This window comes from Antechinus flavipes, chromosome 6, assembly GCF_016432865.1.
Source record: "Antechinus flavipes isolate AdamAnt ecotype Samford, QLD, Australia chromosome 6, AdamAnt_v2, whole genome shotgun sequence".
Taxonomy (NCBI): domain Eukaryota; kingdom Metazoa; phylum Chordata; class Mammalia; order Dasyuromorphia; family Dasyuridae; genus Antechinus; species Antechinus flavipes.
In genome coordinates this window covers 189,351,128-189,370,207 of record NC_067403.1, presented here as the reverse complement: position 1 = coordinate 189,370,207, position 19,080 = coordinate 189,351,128, and the positions used below count along the sequence as shown (strand labels likewise).

Genomic DNA, 19,080 nt, shown 5'->3' with positions numbered 1-19,080 from the left:
AGAAAATAGGAAGATGTAGGAGAGAAGATACTATAATTAGATGCATCCAGACATGATTGGAAGAGCAGAGTTAAGATGAGAAATGATGAGAACTGATTATGATGGAAACACTCTAAGTGGAAAGGAGAGAAATGACTACAAAGGATATTCTTTCCCTGTTTCCAGTTATCAGTTTCTTCATATCATCATTTACTTTTTATGAATAAATGAAAGCTGCTTTGAGGTTTAAGTTCTTCTACTATCAATGGAGAAATCTTGGAGAAATCATTTAGTTTTGCCTTAGTCATAATTCTTCTGTGTCTGCTATGAGGACAAAATAAGTTTATAAATGTTTTCATTTCCCCAAAAAAGACTACAAAAGCCAAGTCTCCCCACACATCCCAAGACTGTAGCAGGAGAAAGACTGTAAAGAATGGTGCTAATATGGTTACATGCTCTTGAATGCAAATCTACCATAACTACAATTTTAGCTCAACTGAATAAAAACATTTTCCTATCAAATGTCTTAGAATTCCTCAATGAAATTACGATATTTCTATAGTATATGAGATCAGAGAGTAAAATGTGATATAGACTTAAAAAATTAATAGGAAATGTAGTAATTAGTAAAATAAATGATCCCAAGTAAATATAAAGCTATTCTTTCCCAGATAATACCTAAACATTTCACCTCATCTCTTAAATCTGTTAATGACCTAAGTAAGAGATTATTATAGTTTTGTCCAAATATTTTTTACATTAATAAATAAAACATATTCATAGCTTAGGTTTTTGAATCACAGATATAAATGAGGAAACACTCTAAGCCAAATAACTAACATGGGCAATACTAATAATGGTGAAATAAATGTATGTTAAAGTGATAGAAATCAAATACAAAGAGGCTATGTCATACTTCTCACACAATTCACTGTAATCTAAGGCAGATCCCAGAAGAAGATTCTCGGTGGAAACCATACAATTGATAAACGTTTCTCTTGTCCTCAGAATGTAGAGCCTCATCAGAACCTTAGTTTAAAAATATCCTGCTGGCATTAACACCAAACATGTCCCCATGGACTTCTGGTATCATTTATTGGGCTGTAAGGTTCAATCTACTTTCTAGAGTATTAGAAGCTTCTATTTTATGATTCCCATTATAGATCTAAATATCTACAGCTGTTTCCTCTGGAAAATATGCCTTCTGATCAACTTGGACACCAACATCTTATTTTGTGATCTTTTACAAAATTATGTTTTTTTTTTTTGTTTGTTTGTTTGTTTTTTGCATTGCAACCTTGAATAGAGGAAGATCTTCTTTAATCCAGCACACAATTATTCATGGCTCCAGGAACTGGCATAAACCTTGAAAGACCAAACTATCCAAAAGCACCTGATAGCTGGTTGTATCTTTTACTACTTTAGAGAGTTCTTTTCTTTTTTGCTTTTGCTTCACTTAGTAATTTCTGATAAAGTCATTTTTGGCTCTGAGGACTTTCAAGCTTTCCCGATCCATCAAGTTGGACATCTGAATTTTCTTCTGACGCTCAATTTGTTTCTCCTTTTTCTCATAATATCCCATTATCTTCATTCTCTATGTTTGTACAAGCAGACATTCCTAAATGTTGAACCCTTCTTCTTTGTGTCTATTTCTTTGGCCTTCTCATTTGCTTCCTGTTCAATGAAAAACATCTTGTATCTGATCTGTTTTTGAATGTCAGTGTCACCGAGAGCTGTGGTGACAGCAGCTACTCCTACACTGAGTTGTCAGCTTCTGAGTACCAGCAGAAGATGAAACAGCTGGGAAAGCTGAATGCTCTGGTTTTTCTTCCAAGTCATATTTTTTTAGATAACTATGACAAGAGAATGATTGATCAGCTATAGTAAGTGCGGAACAGGGAGAAATAGAAGATGATTTTGGAATCCTCTTAATAAAAATTCTGATTTTTAGAGGAGGAGGAAGGTTAGAGAATAGAAGAATAAGTTCCATTTTCAGCATGTTGAGTTTGAGATGCCTATATGACATCCAAATGCAAATGTTTATCTGACTTTTGGTGAGACATGGCGAGAATTCTGAAGTGAGATTCACTAAGATTAGAAGTGAAAATTGAAACTATGAGAATCGATAAGATTAGCAGGACAAGGTATGGGGAAGAGGATCCAAGACAAAGCATAGACCATTTATACTTAGAAAATGGATCATGAATGAGGACGCCACAAAGGAGAGAGAATAAAGCAGTAACAGGAATAGGAGAGTCAGAAGAGAGGAATGTCACAGAGACTGAAGAGAAAAAGTAGAGTAAAAAAAGGTACAGAAAAATAAAGAAATAAAAAATACTACTGATTTATCAAATAAGAAATTTGCGGACAGATGGCTAATAGAGGAAGCAGCTGAACTTTTGCAATATTACCCTCCAAACAACTTTTTAAAAAAAAAGGTTTCAAACATTAGTCTAGAGTAGCAGACTCAACAAAATGTTGGGGCAAGACATTTTCCCATTCTAAGACAATTTAGGATTTCAAAAGGAAAGGTCTATGACATAGGGGTGTGGGTTGACCAAGAGCCTAGATGATAGCAGCATCAATAATGGGCCTCAGAGGTGTCAAAAGCAGCATCAGTAGCTTTGGAATCTCTTAAACCAGCAACAGTAAGGGGATTGAACAATTAGTCAAAAAGAGACTACAGGGATCCCTGTGCTATCGACTGGACATGGGAGAGGGCACTGTTTGGTAATTCAATGCCAACAACCAATTCTAGAGCCACAAGGAGAAATTGCTATCCCAAGGAATAGGGGCTGTGAGGAACAATATTGTCTATAATTGCAAAAGAGCAGTGATAACACTTCTTGAATCTCACTACTTTGGAAGCATCAAAAACTTCCAGAGTCCTAGAACTAGCTCTTAAAAAACCAATTTGAAAAAAAATTAGATCTTGACACAGTGTCATCCCCAGTCCACTCTGAGAACAGAGTCAAAATTTAAAGCTCAAAGTCATGAAATAGCCTAAAAAATGAGCAAACCCCAGAACCCACCCACAGAAAGCTTCTATGGTGAAAGAAAAAAGTAAGATTAACTCAAAAGAAGACAAGTGTGTCAAAAAAAGCTACAAGCAAAGCTTCAATGAAAAAAGAGTGAAATGAGCAGAACCAGAAGATCATTATATACTTCTATTCTGATGGAAGTGGATTTCTTTGACAAAGAGAAGATCTAACTCAGTTTCAATTGGTCAATGATGGACAGAAGCAGCTATACCCAAAGAAAAAACACTGGGAAATGAATGTAAACTGTTTGCATTTTGGTTTTTTTCCCGGGCTATTTTTACCTTCTGAATCCAATTCTTCCTGTGCAACAAGAGAACTGTTCGGTTCTGCACACATATATTGTATCTAGGATATACTGTGACATATTTGACATGTATAGGACTGCTTGCCTTCTGGGGGAGAGGGTGGAGAGAGGGAAGGGAAAAGTCAGAACAGAAGTGAGTGCAAGGGATAACGTTGTAAAAAATTACCCAGGCATGGGCTCTGTCAATAAAAAGTTATAATTATATATATATATGCATAGATGATGTTCAACATTCATCCTAGCAAGACTTTGTGTTCCAAATTTTTTTCTCCCTCCCTTCCCCACCACTTCCTCCCATATATGGTAAATAATCCAATATATGTTAAACCTGTGAAATTCTATATATATTTCCACAATTATCATGCTGCACAAGAAAAATCAGACCAAAAAAGAAAAAAAAATTGAGAAAGAAAACAAAATGCAAGCTAATAACAACAAAAAAGTGAAAATACTATGTTGTGATCCACACTCAGTCCTCATATTCCTCTCTTTGGGTGCAGATAGCTCTCTCTATCTCAAGATCATTGGGACTGATCTGAATTACCTCACTGCTAAAAAGAGCCATGTCCATCAGAAATGATCATCCTATAATGTTGCTGTTGCTATGAACAATGTTTTCCTGGTTCTGCTCACTTCACTCAGCATCAGTTCATGTAAATCTCTCCAGGCCTTTCTGAAATCATCTTGCTGATCTTTTTCTAATAGAACAATTATGTTCCATACCATATCATATCATAACTTATCCAACCATTCTCCAACTGATAGACATCCACTCATTTTCCAGTTTCTAGCTACTACAAAGAGGGCTGCCACAAACAGTTTTGTACATGTAGGTCCCTTTCCCCCCTTTTATGATCTCTTTGAGTTATAAGCCCAGTAAAAACATTGCTGGGTCAAATTATATACACAGTTTGATAGCCCTTTGGGCATAGTTCCATATTGCTCTCCAGAATGATTGGATGAGTTCACAACTCCACCAACAGTATATTAGTGTCCCAAATAACTCCTTAAAAGTAGAATTAGATGGGGTAGCTAAGTGGCACAGTGGATAGCGCATCAGCCCTGAAGTCAGAAGGACCTGAGTTCAAATCGGACCTCAGACACAACACTTCCTAGCTGTGTGACTCTGGGCAAGTCACTTAACCTCAATTGCCACTGGGGGGGGAAAAAAAGTAGGAAAACCATGGGGAAGCAAATCACATCAACACATTCAAAAACAATAAAATGAAGCAGAAAGGAAAAAAGAAGAAAATTTGAAATATATCATCAAAAAATCACTGCCCTAGAAAACAAATCAAGAAGAGATCATTTGAGAATAATTAGCATGTCTGAGACCTGTGATCAAAAATAGATGCCTAGATATCATAGTCCAAGAAATTATAAAGAAAAACTAATTTTGTATTTCAGGGGGTAAAAGAAGAGATTGAAATAATCTACCAATCACTTCCTGAAAGAGATCCATTGATGACAATTTATATTACAGTCAAATTATATTATAGCCAAATTCCAGAGCTTTCAGCTCAAACAGAAAATATGTCAAACACACAGAAAGAAACCATTCAAATACAATAGAGTCAAGATTTAGCACCCACCAAGTTAAAAGAGTGAAGGGCTTGGAATATGACATTTTAGAGGCAAAGGAGCTAAGATTATAACCAAGAACCACCAGCCCCAACAAAACTGATTATAATTCATCAGAGGAAAAAAAGGATATTTAATGGGGAAAAAAAGATTTTAAGCATTTATGTTTAAAATGCCAGATCTGAATAGAAACTGTGAGTTTTAAATACAAGACTTGAGGAAAGCATAAATATGTAAACATGAAAAAGAAATCATAAGAGAATTAACAGTTTAACTGTTTACATTTTTATATGGCAACATGATACATCTAACCCTTTAAGATCTTTATCAATATTTAGGCAGTTAGAAAGACTAAATAGACAGGGCACAGGAGTGAATCTGTTACATTGCAATGGTATTTTTAAATGGTTAGGTAAGAAAAAATGATGCACAAGAAAAAGGAGGAAGAAAGGGAGAAGGGGAAAAACCATTTTACATAAAAGACACACATAAGGAAAAGCTTTTATACTAGAGGGGAAATGGGTTGGGATTGGGGGTAATAAGCAGGCAATGCTTTAACTTCATTCTTTTAGAAATTGGTTGAAAGAAAGACCACACATACACACACACACACACACACACACACACACACACACACACACATCACTCAATTAGGTGTGCAAATCTATCTTACCTAAGAAGGAAGAAGCAAGGGAAAAGTATAAGAGAAAAGGGAAGTCATAAAAGGGAGGACAGAATAAGAAAGACAGTAGTCAAACGCAAAATATACTTTTAAGGTGGAATAGGATAAAAAGAGAGGGAAGTAGAAACAGAAGAAAAGCAAATAGGAAAAATGTGCAATTTAGAATCATAATCACAAATGTAAATCAGATGGGCTCACCCATAGAATGGAAGCAAAGAGCAGAATGGATCAGAAATCAGAATCCAGCAATATATTGCTTACCAAAAAAAAAAAAAAAATTTAAAACGGAAATACATGCAGAGCTAAAATGAGGGGCTAAAACAGAATCTATTATGTTTCAAGTAAAGTAAAAACAAGAACAACAATCACGATCTTAGATAAAGTGAAAACAAAAATAAGCCTAATGAAAAGATATTAGAAAAACTACATCTTGGTAAAAGCATCATAGACAATGAAGTAATTTCAATGCAATCAAATGTTATAGCATACATATTCTTAAAAGAAAAGTTGAATGAATTACAGGAGGAAATAGACAATAAAACTATGCTAGTAGGAGACCTAAATGGGCTAGATAAATCTAACCATAAAATAAATAGGAAATAAAATTAGGAAATGAATAGAATTTTGGAAGATTAGATAAGACTAGATCTGTGGAAAAAACTGAATGGAGATATAAAGAAATATACTTTTTTTTTTCCCTTAGCTGCAGATGGCACTTTACAAAAACTGACTGTATTAGGATATAAAACTCTTTCAGTGAAATGAAAAAAAAAAAAAAGACATTAACTATACCTTTTCAGATACAATAAAAATTACATTCAATAAAGGATCATGGAAACAGATTAAAAATTAATTAGAAACTAAATAATCTAATCCTAAACAAGGAGTGGATAAAAAACAAATCATACAAACAATCAATAAATTCATTGAAGAAAGTGACAATAAGGAGACAACAAATCAAAATTTGTTGGATGTAGCTTAGGTAGTACTTAGGGGAAAATGTATATAGCTAAACATATATATCACATACATCAATAAAAGAAAGAACAGATCAATGACTTGGGCATGCTAGCAAAAGTGACAAATTATAGTAACAAATTCTCAATTCTCAATTAAACACAAATAGAAGTCCTGAAAATTAAAAGAGAGTAAAAATTTAAAAATAAAATATAAATTGTCCAGAAGAGGAAATAGACTACTTAGGAAAGAGAATACTAAATGATCCTATCTTACAAAAGGATATCGAGCAACCTCACAAATAATCTCCTTATGAAAAATTTTTGGAACTAAATGGATTTACAAATGAATTATACCAAATATTTAAGGAACAATTCAAACCAATACTAAATAGACTATTTGGGGGGGAGGGGGGAAGTATGAGTAATGACAAATTACTTGTCATTGTGTAAGTAATTTGGGCTAACAAAATCCTTTTATAACACAAATATAACTTTGATGTGTTACCAGGGAGAATATAAAAGACAAAAATAAAAACAAACAAAAGAAAAATATGGATAATTTCCTATTGAATACTGATGAAAAAAATTGAATAAAATACTAGCAAGAAGACTACAACAGAATATCACAAAATAATACACAATGATCAGGTGGGATTTTTGTCAGGAATACAAGTTTAGTTGAATAAGGAATAAATATAAGCATAATGTACATAAAAAACAAAAACAATAAAAATCACATGATTATCGCAGTAAATGCAGAAAAATCTTTTTGACATAAAAATATCAATTTTTATTACAAACACTGGAAAGCATAGGAATAAATGGAATACTTCTTAAAATGATAAAAAAAAAGCATCTAAACAAAACCAAGAAAAAAAATTATTTATAATGGGGATAAAATCTTCCCAATAAGATCAGAAGTAGAGCAAAGATGTTCTATTGTTGACTATTGTTCAATATTGTCTTAGAAATGCTAGCTATAGCAATAAGACAAGAAAAAAGAAACTAAAAGAATGAAAATAGTCAATGATGGACTTTGATTCTTTCAAGATAAAATGATATATACTTAGAGAATCCTAGAAAATCAACTCAAAAAGAAAAGACAATTAATTGAAACAACTAAATTTAACAAAGTTGCAGGATGTAACATAAACCAACATTAATCATCAACATTTCTATGTGCTACCAACAAAATCCAACAGGAAAACATAGAAAGAAAAATTCAATTTTAAATAATTATAGACAATATAAAATATTGCAGTCTACCTGCCAATACCAACAAAGTAACTATATGAACACAGTTACAAAATAATTTTCACATAAAGATAGATCCAATGAATTGAAGAAATGCTAATTGCACACAGAGTAAACTAGGGCAGCTAGGTGGCTTGAGATACTTAGTAGCTATGTGACCCTAGGGAAGTTATTTAACCCTGTTTGCCTTATTTTCCTCATCTGTAAAATGAGAGAAGGAAATGGCAAACTCCCATATCTCTTGCCAACAAAACCCTAAATGGGATCACAAAGTATCATTTATGACTGAATAACAGACTGAACCAATATAATAAAAATGACAATTCTACCTAAATTAGCAATAGACCAACATCTCACACAGCAAGGTCAAAAAAAAAAATTAGTTATAAAGTGCTATCATAAGTAATTGGGGGGGGAGGAGGCATGGAAAAATTTACCTGTTAGTTGTATAGATAAGGGAAAAGTTTCTCATAAAGCAATAGAGACAGAATCATGGAAAGTAAAATGGATGATTTTGATTATATAAAAATAAAAAAGCTTTTCAAGAAATAAAACCAATGCAGCCAAAATTAAAAAGAAGTCAGGAAAATGAAAGGGAAATTTTAGACAAATTTCTTGAATAAAGATCTCATTTATTACATATATAAAGAACTGAATCAAATTTATAAAATTAAGAACCATTCCTTAATTGATGATGGCCAAAAATGAAAATAAAAGCTATAAATAACCACATAAAATGCTCCAAATCAATATTGATAAGAAAAATGCAAATTTAAGTACTTCACAACTAATATGAAAGAAAAGGAAAAAAGAAAGATTCTGGAGGTTATGTGGAAAAACTGAAATACTAATGTTCTTTTGGTAAAGTAATGAACTGATTCAATCATTCTGGAGAATAATTTAAAACCATTCTCAAAGGGCTATAAAATTCTGCATGCGCTTTGACCTAGCAACACCACTACTATCCCAAAAAAATAACAGAAAAGGCAAAAGGACCTGCATATTCAGAAATATTTATAGTAATTCTTTTTGTAGTGGCCAAGATTTATAAATTGAAGAGATGCCTATAAATTGAGGAATGGCTAAACAAGTATGGTATATCATTGTGAAGGAATACTATTGTATTATAAAAAGTTAGGAGCAAGATAGTTGCAGAAAACTGTGGGAATTGATGAAAAGTGAGGTAAGCTGAACCAAGAGAACATTGTACATAGAAAGAGCAGTATTGTAATGATAATCAATTGTGAATGACTTAGATACTCTGATTAAGACAATGACTCAAAACAGTTCTAAAGGACAGATGATGAAAAATCCTGATAAACTTAAGTGCAGATTGAAACACACTACCCCCTGCCCATTGTTTCTTGTATTTTATTGTTGGGTATTTTTGTTTGTTTGCTTGCTTGCTTGCTTTTTTGGTTGATTTGGTTTTGGTTTTGTCTTTTTGTATGTGACATGATTACTATGAAAACATTTTGCATGACTTCACAAGTTTAACTGACATCATATTTCTTGTCATCTTAATGGATGGGGATGAATGGGAAGAAAAGACTTCCGAGCTCAAAATTTTAAGAAAATAAATATTTAAAAAAATATATATTATTGGTAACATTAAAAAAATAATGTCAGAACACCTTGTTTCTAATTCCTGAATCTTAGTTTTGTTCAGTTGCTCATAAAATGTATAAATGTATCTTTTATTGAGATATGAGTGTGTGTGCTTGTTTATGTTTTATGTCTTTTGTTGGATTCTTAAATAAGTACCTGAAAATTAAAAGAAAAGAAGGATAATTAAACTTCCATTTCTGAGGTTAAAACACTGTCAAACTTCATTAACACACTAGATTAATCTAATTCCAACCATAAGATTTTTAAAAACTGTTTCCCATTAGAAGTTTATGGCCTAATGCTCACATTCTGCTGTTCTTTTTAGCTGGCATTAATGGAGATAAGTCTAATATTTCAGCCCACATATTAATTTAATTGACTTATGACCAATGAAGGAGGCAAATGCTAGGTATGGAGTTCAGAATAGTTCAAAATTAGAGATGGGAGAGTATGACTGTAATATATGTCAGCCAGTTCACACAGGTAGATGAGAAAGAAATATCACCTCAAGGCACAACACAACTAGCCATGTAATCCTCACCTATAAAATAGGGATCATAAAAGCACATACATCTCAGAGTTGTTATAAAGATTAAAAATGAGATATTTGCATATCACTTTGAAAACCTTAAATTGCCATAAATACTATTATTATTCTTATCATCATCATTATTAATCAGATGTCATTGTAAAATATATAATTATATATATATAACTATATAACTATACATACATACATATATATATATAATTATATAACTATACATACATACATATATATATATATATGGAGAGAGAGAGAGAGAGAGAGAGAGCTAGTACATATCTGTAAAACCCTGGGCATATTATTTATATTCAATGGGCCTCATTTTTCACTTGTGTGAATCACAGAAAATATTATTAATATTCCCTAAAGACAGATGTTTGTTTTATTGCACTTCATTTTGTTGTGCTTCACAGATATTGCAGTTTTTGTTTTAATTTTTGTTCTTTTTACAAATTTAGTGTTTGTGACACAAGTCTATTAGAGCTATATTTTCCAATAGAATAAGTTCACATCATTTCTCTGTGTTATATTTTTATAATTCTCACAATATTCCAAAATTTTTCATTATAATTTTATCTGTTATGGTGTTCTGTGATCAGTAATCTTCAAGATACTATTGTAATTGCTTTGGAGAACCACAAACTGTGTCCATATAAGATGGCAAACTTAGAAGATACAAAGTTGTGTTGTGACTGCTCCCTGTCTATTCCTCTCTCCTGGAGCTTCCCTATTCCCTGAGGCATTACAACACTGAGATTAGGTCATTTTATAACTCTATAATGGCTTCTAAGAGTTGAAGTGAAAGGAAGAGTCAAACAATTATGGGCAATATCCATTGTTGTTTTATTTTTAAAAATTAATTTTTTTTAAATTGCCACAGCTACTCCAACCTTCAACAACCCCCACTGAAGTCAGCAGCTATCCATATCGAGTTAAGATAATTCACCAGCAAAAAGATTATGACTTCCTGAAGATTCAGATGATAGTTAATATTTTTATCAATAAATTATTTTTAATTAAGATAAGTATATCTTTAAGACATAACACTACTACATACTTAATAGATCACAGTATAGATTAAATATAACTTTTATATGTACTGGGAAACAAAAAAAAAATAATGTGATTTGCTTTACTGTGGCAGTCTGGAACTGAAACTGCAATATCTTATGCTTGGATATAAATATAAGATGTTATTACAATTGGAAGAAAACTAAGATAACATGTGGTCCTGTTCTCATCATAGCAGAAATCACCTACTGGAGACCTTTATTCATGGGGAACCCATAATGTTACAAAGAAGTGTTTCCAAATTTTGGAAAATTGTTTAAGAAGATCTTATATGGCATTGAAATCTGATTCATCATCACCACCATCACTATTAACACACAATTTAGTCTTCTGGGGCCAAGTAGAACAAGTCTAAGACTTCTTGTGAAGGAATATCTTTGTCTTCTAATTCTAATTCATCCTGGAACAAGGAAAAGAGGAGGCAATACTTACTGGGGTTTTGAGGTAAGGGGTGCCAGGGAATAATAATACAGAATACTAGTCCTGGAGTCAGAGAACCTGGATTCAGTCTCTAGCTCTCCTGTTTACTCATGTGTGCTTGAAGAAATCACTTAACTCTCTATTTATAAAAATAAATTTTGGATTCAATCAGGGGCCTCTTAAATTTTTTCCCCCACTTATGACCCCATTTTGCCAAAGAAAATTTTTATGAGACCCATCTTGAATTTGAGCTGAAGTGTTTCTGGAAGCATTTATGCACATATAGTACAAGGTATGCATGTTGTGTGTTCACAACCAAGACTACAGTGAAGTCATACAATACAACACGAAAAAACACTGCCGGAAACACCTTGGATTCATTAAGCATTTGATTAATCTTTGGTCATTGTATTCAGAAACCTTTCTCTGTTGTCAAATTTTTGGCATCCCCACATTCAATTATGCAACCCCATATGTGGTTATGACCCAGAATTTAAGAAGCTTTAGACTAAATGTCTTCTAAGGCTCCTTCTATCTCTAGGTCTATGATCCTATTGAGGCCATTTTATGGATCACTTACACTACCATGGGCCTAATAATTATGAAAATACAGCACATGTTTATTAGTATAAGTGCCTAAGAAGTATGAATTACTGTCCTTGGTTCTGGGAATACAGATATAAAAATGAAGCTGTGCCTGTCTTCTTGATGCTTAAACTCTATCTATACTCATAAAGATAAATATAAAATATATACAATTTAATATAGGCACAGGGTACCAGCAATGCTTTGATATTTGTAAAGATTCATGATTTTGCCATGGATATTCCCTCCAGGGATGTGGAATACAACCCCACTATCCATTAACTTCGATGCCCTTGTAATTCATACCTAGGTGATTAGCTCTCTGATAGACAACCTCTGAGGTTGGCTTTCCTCAGACAAGGATATTCTTCCTCTCTAGACTCACTCACAGTTGCTCCTGCTTGGGCCTCCCAGAATTTGATTTCACTGGTATTGATTTTGAGAACTTATAATCACACTAGTAGGAGACACAAGACAAGGAAGAATAATAGCTCCAAAGATAACTGGCTGTGGAAAGTTAGGGAAATGTTTGGATTTGGACTAGAGAAAATTTCCATCTAGCTGTGTGACCTTGGACAAGTCTTAAAACCAACTTCTATAAAGTATATTACTGTATATGTGATACCTAGCTTGTATTCTACTTAATAAATCAAGTGAAATAATTCATTTAAAGGGTTATTTGAATGTAAAGTTTTATTAAAACAATAACAAAAATATAAACAACTTTTATATAAGACTGTAGGATTGTAAAGTTCCTATTATACACCTTATCTCATCTGGTTGTCACAAGAAGGTTCAATAATTATAATCAGTGTTTTACAATTGAGGAAACTGATCCTCAGAAAAATGGCATGACTAACCTAACAGAGGACTATAGAATATTAGAGCAAGAAGCTGAAGAGGACTTTAACCCTTGACAGCTTCTATACAGATAGAGAGCAGACTCTAAATCCTGAGGAGACTAAAAACAGGCAGTCCCCAGGTGAATCCCCAAAGGAGGAAATCATCTGTTCCTCAGCACAGATGAACCTCATAGAAGTGATTAAAAAGGCTCTCACAAGGGAGCTAGAAGAAAAATGGGGAAAGCAGAGTGAGGCTTGGCAAAAGGAGAGGGAGGCTTGGGAAAAGGAGAGGGAGGCTTGGCAAAAGAGCCTGGAGAAAGTTAAAGAGAGAGTGGATAAAGAAGTAAAATCCTTGAAAAATAGGATTAGTGAACTGGAAACAGAAAACAGCTCTCTAAAAAACAAAATTGGCGAAATGGAAAAAAATTCCACAGAACAAAAGAACTCAATTGGACAATTAGAGAAAGATTTAAAAAAGTGAGTGAAGAGAATACTTCACTGAAAATCAGAATTGAACAAGTGGAATTGAATGACTCGAGGAGACAAGAAGAATCAGTCAAGCAAATCCAAAAAAATCAAACAATGGAGAAAAATGTGAAATACCTTCTGGGAAGACAACAGACCTGGAAAACAGATCCAGGAGAGACAATCTGAGAATCATTGGACTCCCAGAAAAACATGATGAAAAAAAGAGCCTGGACACTGTCTTCCAGGAAATTATCAAAGAGAACTGCCCAGAAGTCATAGGAACAGAGGAAAAAATAAACATTGAAAGGATTCATCGATCACCCACTGAAAGGGATCCTAAAATCAAAACACCAAGGAATATAGTGGCCAAATGCCAGAACCCTCAGGTGAAAGAAAAAATATTGCAAGCGGCTAGAAAAACCCAATTCAAGTATCAAGGAGCCACAATAAGGATCACCCAGGATCTGGCAGCGTCCACATTAAAAGATCGAAGGGCCTGGAATATGATATTCCGAAAGGCTAAGGAACTTGATATGCAACCAAAAATAACTTACCCAGCGAGAATGAGCATCTTTTTCCAGGAAGAAGATGGACATTCAACGAAGTAAGCGAATTTCATCTATTTCTGATGAAAAAACCAGAACTTAACAAAAAGTTTGATCTACAAATATAGAACTCAAGAGAAATCTAAAAAGGTAAAGATTAATCTTGGGAACTATATTTTGAATATAGATGTATAAAGAATACATGTATACCTTGTTCTAGAAATTGATGTGGAAAGGACATTGTACCAGAAAAAGGGTAAAGTGGGGGTAGTACATCTCATGAAGAGGCATAGGAAACCTATTATATGAGAGAAAGAATGGAGGGGGATGAATATAGTGGGTATCTTACTGCCTTCAGAATTGGCTTTAAGTGAAAAATCTTAAGACATATTCAATCTATGGTGAAACTTCTCCCATCTCATTGAAAAGTGAGAAGGGAAAAGTGGAAAGGGAAGGAATAAGCTAAGGGAAGGGAATACGGGAACTGGGAGGGAAAGGGGTAAGATAGGGGGAGGAACTCTAAGGTGGGGGGAGGGACACTAAAAAGGGAGGGCTGTGAGAAGCAAGGGGTGCTCACAAGCTTAATACTTGGAAGGGGGGGAAAGGGGAAAAAGGGAGGAAAGCATAAACCGGGGTTAACAAGGTGGCAAGTAATACAGAATTGGTCATTCTAACCATAAACGTGAACGGGGTAAACTCCCCCATAAAGAGGAAGCGGTTAGCAGAATGGATTAAAAGCCAGAATCCTACAATATGTTGTTTACAGGAAACACACCTGAAGCGGGGAGATACATGCAGGTTAAAGGTAAAAGGTTGGAGCAAAATCTACTATGCTTCAGGTGAAGTCAAAAAAGCAGGGGTAGCCATCCTGATCTCAGATCAAGCTAAAGCAAAAATTGACCTAATTAAAAGAGATAAGGAAGGACACTATATCTTGCTAAAGGGTAGCATGGATAATGAAGCACTATCTATATTAAACATATATGCACCAAGTGGGGTAGCATCTAAATTCTTAAAAGAGAAACTAAGAGAGCTGCAAGAAGAAATAGACAGTAAAACTATAATAGTGGGAGATCTTAACCTTGCACTCTCAGAATTAGATAAATCAAACCAGAAAAAAAAATAAGAAAGAAGTCAAAGAGGTAAACAGAATACTAGAAAAGCTAGATATGATAGATCTCTGGAGAAAATGTAATGGAGACAGAAAGGAATACACTTTCTTTTCAGCAGTTCATGGAACCTATACAAAAATTGACCATATATTAGGACATAAAAACCTCAAACTCAAATGTAGTAAGGCAGAAATAGTAAATGCATCCTTTTCAGACCACGATGCAATGAAAATTACATTCAACAAAAAAGCAGGGGGAAGTAGATCAAAAAATAATTGGAAACTAAATAATCTCATACTAAAGAATGATTGGGTAAAACAGCAAATCATAGACATAATTAATAACTTCACCCAAGAAAACGATAATAATGAGACATCATACCAAAATGTATGGGATGCAGCCAAAGCGGTAATAAGGGGAAATTTCATATCTCTAGAGGCCTATTTGTATAAAATAGAGAAAGAGAAGGTCAATGAATTGGGTTTGCAATTAAAAATGCTAGAAAAGGAACAAATTAAAAACCCCCAGTCAAACACTAAACTTGAAATTCTAAAAGTAAAAGGTGAGATCAATAAAATTGAAAGTAAAAAAACTATTGAATTGATTAATAAAACTAAGAGTTGGTTCTATGAAAAAACCAACAAAATAGACAAACCCTTAGTAAATCTGATTAAAAAAAGGAAAGAGGAAAATCAAATTGTTAGTCTTAAAAATGAAAGGGAGAACTCACCACTAACGAAGAGGAAATTAGAGCAATAATTAGGAGTTACTTTGCCCAACTTTATGCCAATAAATTCGACAACTTAAATGAAATAGAAAAATACCTCCAAAAATACAGCTTGCCCAAACTAACAGAGGAAGAAGTAAATATCCTAAACAGTCCCATCTCAGAAAAAGAAATAGAACAAACTATCAATCAACTCCCTAAGAAAAAATCCCCAGGACCAGATGGATTTACATGTGAATTCTACCAAACATTTAAAGAACAATTAACTCCAATGTTATATAAACTATTTGAAAAAATAGGGATTGAAGGAGTCCTACCAAACTCCTTTTATGACACAGATATGGTACTGATACCTAAACCAGGTAGGCTGAAAACAGAGAAAGAAAATTATAGACCAATCTCCCTAATGAATATTGATGCTAAAATCTTAAATAAAATATTAGCAAAAAGATTACAGAAAATTGTCACCAGGATAATACACTATGACCAAGTAGGATTTATACCAGGAATGCAGGGCTGGTTCAATATTAGGAAAACTATTAACATAATTGACTATATCAATAACCAAACAAACAAAAACCACATGATCATCTCAATAGATGCAGAAAAAGCATTTGATAAAATCCAACATCCATTCCTAATAAAAACACTTGAGAGCATAGGAATAAATGGACTTTTCCTTAAAATAGTCAGGAGCATATATTTAAAACCATCAGTAAGCATCATATGCAATGGGGAAAAACTGGAACCTTTCCCAGTAAGATCTGGAGTGAAGCAAGGTTGCCCACTATCACCATTATTATTTAATATCGTATTAGAAACACTAGCCTCGGCAATAAGAGTCGAGAAAGATATAAAAGGAATTAGAGTAGGCAATGAGGAAACCAAACTATCACTCTTTGCAGATGATATGATGGTATACCTAGAGAACCCCAGAGATTCTACCAAAAAGCTATTGGAAATAATTCATAATTTTAGCAAAGTAGCTGGCTACAAAATAAATCCCCATAAATCCTCAGCATTTTTATACATCACCAACAAAACCCAACAGCAAGAGATACAAAGAGAAATTCCATTCAGAATAACTGTTGATACCATAAAATACTTGGGAATCTATCTACCAAAGGAAAGTCAGGAATTATATGAGCAAAATTATAAAAAAGTCTCCACACAAATAAAGTCAGACTTAAATAATTGGAAAAATATTAAGTGCTCTTGGATCGGCCGAGCGAACATAATAAAGATGACAATACTCCCTAAACTAATCTATTTATTTAGTGCTATACCAATCAGACTTCCAAGAAAATATTTTATTGATCTAGAAAAAATAACAACAAAATTCATATGGAACAATAAAAAGTCGAGAATCTCAAGGGAATTAATGAAAAAAAAATCAAATGAAGGTGGCCTAGCTGTACCTGATCTAAAATTATATTATAAAGCAGCAGTCACCAAAACCATTTGGTATTGGCTAAGAAATAGATTAGTGGATCAGTGGAAAAGGCTAGGCTCACAAGACAGAATAGTCAACTATAGCAATCTAGTGTTTGACAAACCCAAAGCCCCTAACTTCTGGGAAAAGAATTCATTATTTGATAAAAACTGCTGGGATAATTGGAAATTAGTATGGCAGAAATTAGGCATGGACCCACACTTAACACCATATACCAAGATAAGATCAAAATGGGTCTATGACCTAGGCATAAAGAACGAGACTATAAATAAATTAGAGGAACATAGAATAGTTTATCTCTCAGACTTGTGGAGGAGAAAGAAATTTGTGACCAAAGATGAACTAGAGACCATTACTGATCACAGAATAGAAAATTTCGATTACATCAAATTAAAAAGCCTTTGTACAAATAAAACTAATGCAAACAAGATTAGAAGGGAAGCAACAAACTGGGAAAACATTTTCACAGTTAAAGGTTCTGATAAAGGCCTCATTTCCAAAATATATAGAGAACTGACTCAAATTTATAAGAAATCAAGCCATTCTCCAATTGATAAATGGTCAAAGGATATGAACAGACAATTTTCAGAGGATGAGATTGAAACTATTACCACTCATATGAAAGAGTGTTCTAAATCATTATTGATCAGAGAAATGCAAATTAAGACAACTCTGAGATACCACTACACACCTGTCAGATTGGCTAAGATGACAGGAAAAAATAATGATGAATGTTGGAGGGGATGCGGGAAAACTGGGACACTAATGCATTGTTGGTGGAGTTGTGAACGAATCCAACCATTCTGGAGAGCAATCTGGAATTATGCCCAAAAAATTATCAAAATGTGCATATCCTTTGATCCAGCAGTGTTTCTATTGGGCTTATATCCCAAAGAAATACTAAAGAAGGGAAAGGGACCTGTATGTGCCAAAATGTTTGTAGCAGCCCTATTTGTAGTGGCTAGAAACTGGAAAATGAATGGATGCCCATCAATTGGAGAATGGCTGGGTAAATTGTGGTATATGAATGTTATGGAATATTATTGTTCTGTAAGAAATGACCAGCAGGATGAATACAGAGAGGCTTGGAGAGACCTACATGAACTGATGCTAAGTGAAATGAGCAGAACCAGGAGATCATTATACACTTCGACAACGATATTGTATGAGGACATATTTTGATGGAAGTGGATTTCTTTGACAAAGAGACCTGAGTTTCAATTGATAAATGACGGACAAAAGCAGCTACACCCAAAGAAAGAACACTGGGAAACGAATGTGAACTATCTGCATTTTTGTTTCTCTTCCGGATTATTTATACCTTCTGAATCCAATTCTCCCTACGCAACAAGAGAACTGTTCTGTTCTGCAAACATATATTGTATCTAGGATATACTGCAACATATCCAACATATAAAGGACTGCTTGCCATCTAGGGGAGGGGGTGGAGGGAGGGAGGGGAAAAAAAATCGGAACAGAAATGAGTGTAAATATAATGTAATTATTAAATAAAAAAATTAAAAAAAAAAAAGATGTTATTACAATTGGAAGAAAACTAAGATAACATGTGGTCCTGTTCTCATCATAGCAGAAATCACCTACTGGAGACCTTTATTCATGGGGAACCCATAATGTTACAAAGAAGTGTTTCCAAATTTTGGAAAATTGTTTAAGAAGATCTTATATGGCATTGAAATCTGATTCATCATCACCACCATCACTATTAACACACAATTTAGTCTTCTGGGGCCAAGTAGAACAAGTCTAAGACTTCTTGTGAAGGAATATCTTTGTCTTCTAATTCTAATTCATCCTGGAACAAGGAAAAGAGGAAGCAATACTTACTGGGGGTTTTGAGGTAAGGGGTGCCAGGGAATAATAATACAGAATACTAGTCCTGGA

The 19,080-nt window shown here is 33.7% G+C and overlaps 1 protein-coding gene and 1 pseudogene across 4 annotated transcripts in view; both read right to left on the bottom strand.

Moving 5' to 3' along the window:
- The window catches only part of SORCS2 (sortilin related VPS10 domain containing receptor 2), a 1,241,960-nt gene that overhangs the window by 533,014 nt on the left and 689,866 nt on the right, over positions 1–19,080 (bottom strand). The window lies entirely within an intron of this gene.
- On the bottom strand, positions 1,010–2,042 carry LOC127540604 (V-type proton ATPase subunit E 1-like; annotated as a pseudogene).